The 8,550-nt window shown below is 56.0% G+C and overlaps 1 pseudogene; it reads left to right on the top strand.

Annotated features, from left to right (window-relative positions):
• Positions 1-171: 171 nt before the first annotated feature.
• Positions 172-1,760, top strand: LOC100682613 (annotated as a pseudogene).
• Positions 1,761-8,550: the final 6,790 nt, after the last annotated feature.

The raw sequence follows: 8,550 nt of genomic DNA, 5'->3' as shown, positions 1-8,550 counted from the left end.
TCCGAGCACGGTGACATTAGAGCTCCCTGTGACCTCTTATTTTGTAAGGATCTTGCAGTGTTCGACGGGGACAAAAGTCGATGCAGGGCCGGGGCAGGCACAGACCAGCCCTCGCCAGCCGAGCCCGGCAGGTGCCGGCCCCTGCCCGCAGGGCCACTGGGCCAGAGCAAGATGGCCATTCTGCAGTGCCAGGGCGGGGAACGAGGCGGGGGCGTGGCGTGGGGTGCCGCCGGGAGGAGGCGAGAGGCCCCGGGCAGTGGAGGCCTCGCGTGGACGGGCCTCAGTGTGCCGTCCTGCAAACAGGAGCGGGTTGACGGACCCCGTGTGGTGCCGAAGGCCCCAGCCCTGGCAGAGGATGAGTTCTTATTAAACCTTTTATTTTGCAACATTTATGGAGTCGTAGAAAGTCGCTAACCTAGTACAGAGAGGGGCCGTGTGCCCATCACCCCGCTGCCCCGGGTGCTGACGCCTGGCGGGGCTCGGGGAGCTGGTCACAGCGTCGTGGGCAGTGGGACCTGGACCGCGTCGCAGGGCCGTGACCGGGGCCACAGAGCTCCGTGGACCTCACTCTTCTAAACAACACGTGCGCCGTCAAGAGAAGCCTTCGGCAGGTAGTTGTGAACACTCAGGACACGGCGGAGATGGAGACACGCGGCTTGGTTTGGGGTGAAAGACTGGCGTTCCGTGGCCTGGGATGTTTCACCAAATTGTGCTTTATTTTATTTACTTTTATTTTTATTTGTCACTGGAGCCCAAAATGTATTAAAATAAATAAATGTGTGGGGCGCCTGGTGGCTCATTTGGCTGAACATCTGGCTCTTGATCTCGGCTCAGGTCTTGATCTCAGGGTCGTGAGTTCAAGCCCACGTTGGGCTCCACGCTAGGGGTGCCGCCTACTTTTTTTTTAAAAAGGCAAAAATTAAAAAACAAAAATAAATTTAAAAAAATAAAGAGGGAGCAGCGCCGGAGCCGTGGTCGCCGCGGGTGACACAGACCCCCCGCCGGCAGTTTCCCGCAGACTGTAAAGCATTGCACCGCGACGACGTGATTATCAGCGGCGCAGAGGAGTAGACCTTCGAAGCCCTCTTCCACCATTTCTCCACCGCGTGATTGGGGATAAGCTACTTAACTTCTCTAAGCTTCAGTTGTCCGATCTGGAGAAGGGAGCGTCGACCTTTCCTTCCTCGGGCCAAAGGTGCGTCTCTTTGGGAATACGCTCGGTCCTAAGAAAACGCCCCCTCGGAAGTCTGCTTCTCTCTCCAACCCGCATGATCTGGATCGATCAACCAGGGAGGTCGCGCTGGGCCTGGGCTATGGAACCCCCACCATGAACCTGGTGGGACAAAGCCTGAAGTTTGAAAATGGCCAGCGGATCGCAGAGACGGGGATTAGCGGAGGTGTGGACCGGAGGGAGGCGAGCGGCTCCGCAGGCGGAACCAGCAGTTGGAGGAAGCAAACAATCTCTTGAGGCTAAAGGTGGACGTCCTGCGGGACATGCTGTCTGAGACCGCTGCTGAGTCCCGCTTGATGGAGAAGGAATTGGAGGAGCTGAAGAGCATCAGCCGCAGGAGGAAGAAACACCCTGAAGACATCTGTCAGGAGCAAAGGGAGAAGCCCATCCGCCAGAGGAGGGGGATGTGGCTGACAGTGTTTTGTAGCTGAACTACGGGACCAGGTCCTGGGAGAGTGTGTCATATAGTGGGGACCAAAGGCACCGGCCCCACTGGGTTGGCAGCAGGAAGGTACAGCATGCTGGGCATGGAGCCTACTTTAAAAAAAAAAAAAACAAGAGGGATCCCGGGGTGGCTCAGTGGTTTAGCACCTGCCTTTGACCCAGGATGTGATCCTGGGGTCTCGGGATCGAGTCCCACATCGGGCTCCCTGCTTGGAGCCTGCTTCTCCCTCTGCCTGTGTCTCTGCCCATGTCTCTGTTTCTCATGAATAAGTAACTAAAATCTTTTTTAAAAAAAATTAAAGAAATGTGATGTGAAAACAGAAGGCAGTGAGTGGCCAAGTGGGCAGGGAAGGCATTTTGGAAGAGTGGAGGCGTTCTTGTTCTGTTACGGGGTAGGCGTGATCTTGGCACGTGGGTGGGTCATTTCTCGAAATACTTCCCTTCTTATTTTTAGTCACCCTTGAGTTCTTACGTGTCAGCATCCTGATTCTGGATGTGTTTAGCAGTTCTTAGAATCTATGGAAAAAAATAGAATTTTCATTAAAAGTCTGTGTTCAGCCTCAGAGATATCTTTCCATCGATTCTTCCTGTAACATCCTCGTTTTTTAAAATTAACATTTTTTCATCGTGACAAGTGCACTGCTTCATCATCACCTGCTCCCCTCACCTCCCCCCACCCTCCCCAGAACCAGCAGTGCGTTCTCTAGAGTGAACAGTCTGTTTCTTGGTTTCTGTTTTCCTTTTGCTCGTCTGTTTTGTTTCTTCAATTCCCCACGTGAGTGGATCACACGGTATTTGTTTTCTCTCACTGACTTACTTCACTCAGCAGAATACCCTCCAGCTCCATCCATGTTATTGCAAATAGGGCAGGTTTCATTCTTTTTATGGCTGAGTGATATTCCACTAACATACGTCCGTCCAACATCTAATGTATTTGTTCGCCGGTCGATGGGCCCTTGGGCTGCTTCCGTGGTTTGGCAGACGTAGGTAATGCTGCAGGGAACATCGGGGTGCAGGCGCCCGTGGGATCAGGGCTCTTCTATTCTTTTCATAAACACCTGCAGTGCGACTGCTGGGTCGTAGGGCAGCTGCACCTTAACTTCTTGAGGACCCTGCACGCTGTTTCCCGCGGAGGCTGTGCCGCCTGCGTTCCCACCGCAGTGCACGAGGGCGCCCCGTTGTCCGCATCCTCACTTGTTTCGTCTGTTGATCTTGGCCACCGGGACACGGGTCAGGTGATACTCATCGTGGTTTTGATCTGCATTTCCCTGCTGATGGGTGATGCTGAGCATCTTTTCACATGTCTGTTGGCATCTGGACGTCTTCTTTGGAAAGCGTCCGTCTGTGTCTTCTCCCCTTTTAAAAACTGGGTTATTTGGTTTTGGCTCTTGAGGTGTAGAAGTTCTTTCTATATTTTGGATCCCAGCCCTGTATCTGCTATGTCATTTGCAAATACCCCCCTGCCCCATTCTGTAGGTCGCCTTTTAGTTTTGATTTGTTCCTTTGCTGCGCAGAGACTTTTTACTTTGATTGTGGTCCCAATAGTTTATTTTTGCCTTTGTTTCCCTCTTCTCGGGTGACGTATCTAGAAAACAGCTGCGAGGCACCGAACTGCGTTGTAGCCATGTGAGCCTGGACGGGTTGCAGAGGCCTGTGCTCGCCCACCACGCAGGAAGCCATGGGACTGCCTCCGTCCTGGGAGTGTGACCGTGTAGATGGGACCAGCGACAGGGGCCCTCAGCTCTGTACCTGCCTGCAGCTGGGGGTGAGCTGCTGGCTTTTCTGGTGCAGGGTGGAGCCACCCCGGAGGCGTCCCTTGTGCAGGGCAGGGCCCCCGCTCCAGCCTCTCCCTTCCTGCGGGCTGGCGCCACCCACCCCGGCCTCCCTCCTGGCCGTCGCCTTAGGGTGCGGGGGCTGCTTGAACAAGTATTGGACTGCGTCGCTCATAAACAACCGACACTTATTTCCCACAGTTCAGGAGGTTAGAGGTCGGAGATCGGGGCGCCAGCGCGCTGGTGGCTGAGGTCTTTCTCGTCATGGGCCCCACCGTCGTGAGCTAACCGCCTCCCAAGGCCCCACCCCCGGGCACCTCACGCGGGGGCCGGGAGAGGGGACACCCAGTGATCACCCATGCTCTCCCTCTGGGAAGCACTGTCGGGTGCTGCTCCCGGGCCTGGACGCCAGGACCCTGTGGGCGCTCACCTCCCTGGCCATACACCTTCTCCATGGTCCTGGGCCAGCTCCGTAATCGCTCTTTGCCTCAGTTTCCTCGCCTAGGAGGGTGGAATGATCATAGCACCCACTTCCTTGAGGGCCTGCGGAGATCAGGGGTGTGTGTGCAAAGTGCTGACCGCCCGACGGCCCGGCGCCTCATCCACGTGAGCCGTCGCCACTTTCCCCAGGAGACTTTTTATTACAGCAAATGTTAAGGACGCGAAACTAGAGAATTGCGTGATGCACCCTGATCTCGTTTCGTTTGACCAACACACGCTCCCCCTGGAGTATGTTAAAGCACGTTCCTGATCAGAGGCCATTTTTACCCGACGGTATTTCAATATACACCTGACTCGTATGGACTTAAAAAACCCGGGCAGCCCGGGTGGCTCAGCGGTTTGGCACTGCCTTCGGCCCAGGGCGTGACCCCGGGGTCCCGGCATCAAGTCCCACGTCGGGCTCCCTGCAGGGAACCTGCTCCTCCCTCTGCCTGTGTCTCTGCCTCTCTCTCTGGGTCCCTCATGAATAAATACATAAATCTTTAGAAAAAAAAAACTGAATACCCCAACTTAGCCGCCATGTCCTTGTGACCACTGCACAAAATTGGCAATAATCGTGCCTGCCACCAGTACCAGCTCCAGGTCCGTTTTCCGCGACTGGAGGGTCCTTTTGCCATCGCTGTGTTTGACTCGGTGTCTACACAGGATCCGCATACGGCGCTTGACTGTGTCTCTTAAATCTTTTGCTCTGCTGGGCCCGCGCTCCCCGCCACCAGTGTTTCCTCTCCCAAGAGTTCACGGGGACCGGCCCGCACCCGGTAGCTCAGGGGCCCTCGGGCGTCGTGGGACTCAGCACAGCACACGCATCCCCGGGGGCCCACGGCGGCCGCACCTGGTTCTGGGCTCTGGGCCCCGCCGCCCGCCGTGTGGACCGAGGCTGCGGCCCTCCCGGAGCCGGCTGTGTGCGGCTTCCTTCACCCCCGCAGGCTGCTCCGTGACAGTGACACGCGCTCTTTCCCAGATTGCCATCTGTCTCCAGGGTCCCGTGGGCCTCCGGCTGAGCTTCAGACCGGGTTTTCTGGTTTCTGAGAATCGTGTCCTGGGGGTTCCGACAAGCGCTGGGGGCCCCGGTCTCGCGTGTGGCGCCTCCAGCCCCGGGCCGGGCTGCGGGCCTCCTTGCGCGTGTCTCCGGCCCGGCGGGGTGTGTGGCCGGCACTGCCCAGCTGTGTCCTTCCTCGCTTAGGGCGATTCCTGGGCTTTTTCTGCTCTGCGGTGCGATTGTCCGTGGAATGGTACATGGTTTCCTTTCTTCTGGACTGTTCGTCAGCGGCGCAGGAAAGCAGCTGAGCGCTGTGGGCTGTCCGTGTGTCCGGGTGCTCGGCCGCCAGCCCGTGCCGTCCTAGGCGGGTGCGTGTGCACGCGTGGCCTTCAGGATGAACACACGTAGGTCACGTGCAGGACGCTCACTCCTGCGTCTCCGGCGTGGAACCCCTCCCCTGCCCGCTCCCAGCAGGACGCCCAGGACCGCGTGGAACGGAGGTGGTGGCAGCAGCATCCCCACCTTGCTCCTCATCTCAGAGGAGACGCGTTCAGTCTCACGTCGCGTCGGACGTCTCCCGGGGTCTTCTACGTGCTTCTTAGTGTGTGCAGGTGCTTCCCTTGGGTCCCTTGCGTGGGGTGTTTTTATGTGGACGCGTGCTGCGTGGTCACAGGCCTGGAGACCGGCCTCAGCGGCGACGATCCGGGGTCCCCCCTCCACTCTCCGATGCGCGTGTCACATGATCTGTGTCCCGCCCGCACCTGCGTTCCAGGAAGAGTCCCCCTTGGTCGTGGGGTACAGCCCTCTGGACGCGCCGCTACCCCGGTTGCTGGGAGGGGGTCACGGATGTCGGGCTCCGGTTTTCCTTTCGGACGGTGTCTCCGTGTGGCTTTGGTACCCGGCTGATGCTGGCCTCCCAGAATGAGTCGGGAAGCTTCTCTCCCCCTCAGGCTTTGGGAAGAGTTGGCAAGGACGTTGGGAGAACCACCGGCAGGTCCTGGGCTCTCCTCCGCGGGGCGGTGTCGGATCCTGAGCCGGGCTCCGTACCAGTCGTAGGCCTGTTCACACCCGGCGTCCCCGTGACTCGGTCTCGGAGGTTCTGTGTTTGCAGCCCTGCGTCCCCTCATCCCAGTTATCCCGCGTGCTGGTGTTCAGCTGTTCACGGGATGCTCTGACGACCCTTTCTATTTCTGCACAATCTCTAACAACATCCCCACATCACGTCTGATTTCAGGAATTGGACTCTCCCTTCTCGTCCTTAGCCCGTCTCCCTACAGGTTTGTCAACTTGGATGATCTTTTCCAAGAAGCAGCTCTTGGTTTCCGGGTTCCCTCCATTCTCTGTTTTGCTGCCTGCCTGCCTTCTGCTCGCTTTGGGTGGAGTCCGTTCTTCTCTTCCTGGGGCCTTCAGTAGTGAACTCAGATTGCTGATAAGTCTTTTCCGTTTTTATTTTTTAAAAGATTTTATTTATTTATTCATGACAGACAGGGAGAGAGAGGCAGAGACACAGGCAGAGGGAGAGGCAGGCTCCGTGCAGGGAGCCCGACGTGGGACTCGATCTGGGACCCCAGGACCACGCCCTGCTGAAGGCGGCGCCAACTGCTGAGCCACCCAGGAGGCTCCTTTTTTCTGTTTTTAAATGTGTGTGCAGCTGTGCATCCCCCCGACCCCCGTGTCACCTTCACTGCATTCCATAAGCTTTGTTGTCATGTTTTCATCTTCATTTGTTTCTAAGTATTTCCTAATTTTCTTGTGATTTCTCCTTTGATCAATTGATTTGAGAGTTTGTGACTTCATTTCCACCTATTTGTGAATCCCCCAGTTTTCCTTCTGCTCCCCATTTCCAACTTCATCCTGTTGGGGCAGAGAAGACACTTTTAGGACATCTACCCCTTAGAAGCCACCGAGACTCACTGGAGACCATCCCGCGTGCACGTGAGGAGGGCGCGTGCTGTGTGGCTGCTGCATCCGGCCGGCCGCCTGGGTGGGGTCCCCTGTTCCCTTCCTTGTCGTCAGTCTTGTTGCTCATCCACTGCGGAGAGTGAGGACGTCCCCAACTGTGACTGTACTGCTGGCTAGTTCTTTCAGTTCCATCAGCTTTGGCTTCGTAGAGTTTGACGGCTGTCACTGGGTATGTAAATGTTTACAATCGCTCTATTTTCTTGTCGTGAAATGTTACTGATATATAATGTCCTTCGTCTCTTGTGACCATTGTCAAATTTAAGTCTATGTTGTCTGATGTTAGTGGGGCCACGTGGGCTCTCCGCGGGTCACTATGTGCACGGACAATGGTTTTCCATCCTTTCACTTTCAGTCTATTGGTGTTCGGATCTCAGGTGAGTCTCCTGTAGACGACCTGTGGCTGGATCTTGTGTCTTTGTCCATTCTGCCAATTCTGCCCTGTGATTGGAGAGTTCACCCATTTACATGCAAGTGATGGCTGAGAGGGAGGGAGCCTCTCTAGGTCTCTGCGCACCTTTCAAGCAGTTATTAAAAGTCTTGGTCTAGGGATCCCTGGGCGGCTCAGCGGTTGAGCACCTGCCTCGGGCCCAGGGCCTGAACCTGGAGTCCCGGGATCGAGTCCCACGTCGGGCTCCCTGCAAGGGGCCTGCTTCTCCCTCTGCCTGGGTCTCTGCCTCTCTCTGTGTCTCTCACGAATAAATAAATAAAATCTTAAAAAAAAAAAAGTCTTGGTCATTCACCGTGAGACTTTTTTCAAGAGTCACTTCCGATTGACTTACTTTTCCCTTTGAGTGGGCCACACCTTCCTGTGTCTTGTGATTTTTTTGTTGAACACTGGACATTTGAATGTAATGTGGTAACTCTGAACATCATTTTCCCCCTCCCCCGAGGCTTATGTCTCCCCACCCCTCCCCTCCCCTCCCCTCCCCTCCCCTCTCCTCCTTTTTTTTTATTAAGTAGGTTCCACACCAGCGTGGAGCCCAGTAGGGGCCTGAACTCTCGACCCTGAGACCAGCCCCGAGCTGAGATGAGTCTGATGCTTAACTGACTGACTCCCCAGGCGCTGCTGTTTTTCCCTTTGATTGCCGAAGCTGTCTCTGCGCTGAGCATCAGCCTGAGGGTAACTTAAGGTCTTCCTAGGTCTTTTTGAGACTCCCTGGGCATGCATGGTCATTTTCTAATTTCCCTTATATGCGCGGTTGCTTTTGAATGTCCTGGTCTTTAATATTTAGCTTTCCACAGAGGAAGAAAGTGAAAAATAAAGTGAGAGTAGGGAGAAAGTGTGCGCACCTTTTAACTTCCCTGGAAGTGACTCCAGCTGGAGGGGCCGGTTTTGCAGTGGGGGGCAGGGCAGCCCCAGGGGTGCCTGCCTCTGTGTCTGCACCTCTGTTATTAGAAGCAGCAGTCGGCTGGCAGAGGACAAATCCCCAACATCTTAAGGGCAGTGTCCTCTGCCACCCTGGTTCCTGCGAGCTGGGTGCTGGGCTGCAGGCTGTCGGGAGTGGGGGTGGGGGGAGCCACCTCTCTGCTTAGAGCTGAACAGGACCAGAATCCACCACAACTTGCCCTCGAGCTTTCCCCTGGAGGTTGCAAACCTTCCATAGCCTCAGGTTCCCCCACGATTGCATCAGTCTGGCCCTGCAGCCCATGTAGTATTGGGG

The sequence above is a fragment of the Canis lupus genome, chromosome 3 (assembly GCF_011100685.1).
Source record: "Canis lupus familiaris isolate Mischka breed German Shepherd chromosome 3, alternate assembly UU_Cfam_GSD_1.0, whole genome shotgun sequence".
Taxonomy (NCBI): Eukaryota; Metazoa; Chordata; class Mammalia; order Carnivora; family Canidae; genus Canis; species Canis lupus.
Note: the sequence above shows the minus strand (reverse complement) of the source record. Positions and strands in the feature narration are given on the sequence as shown.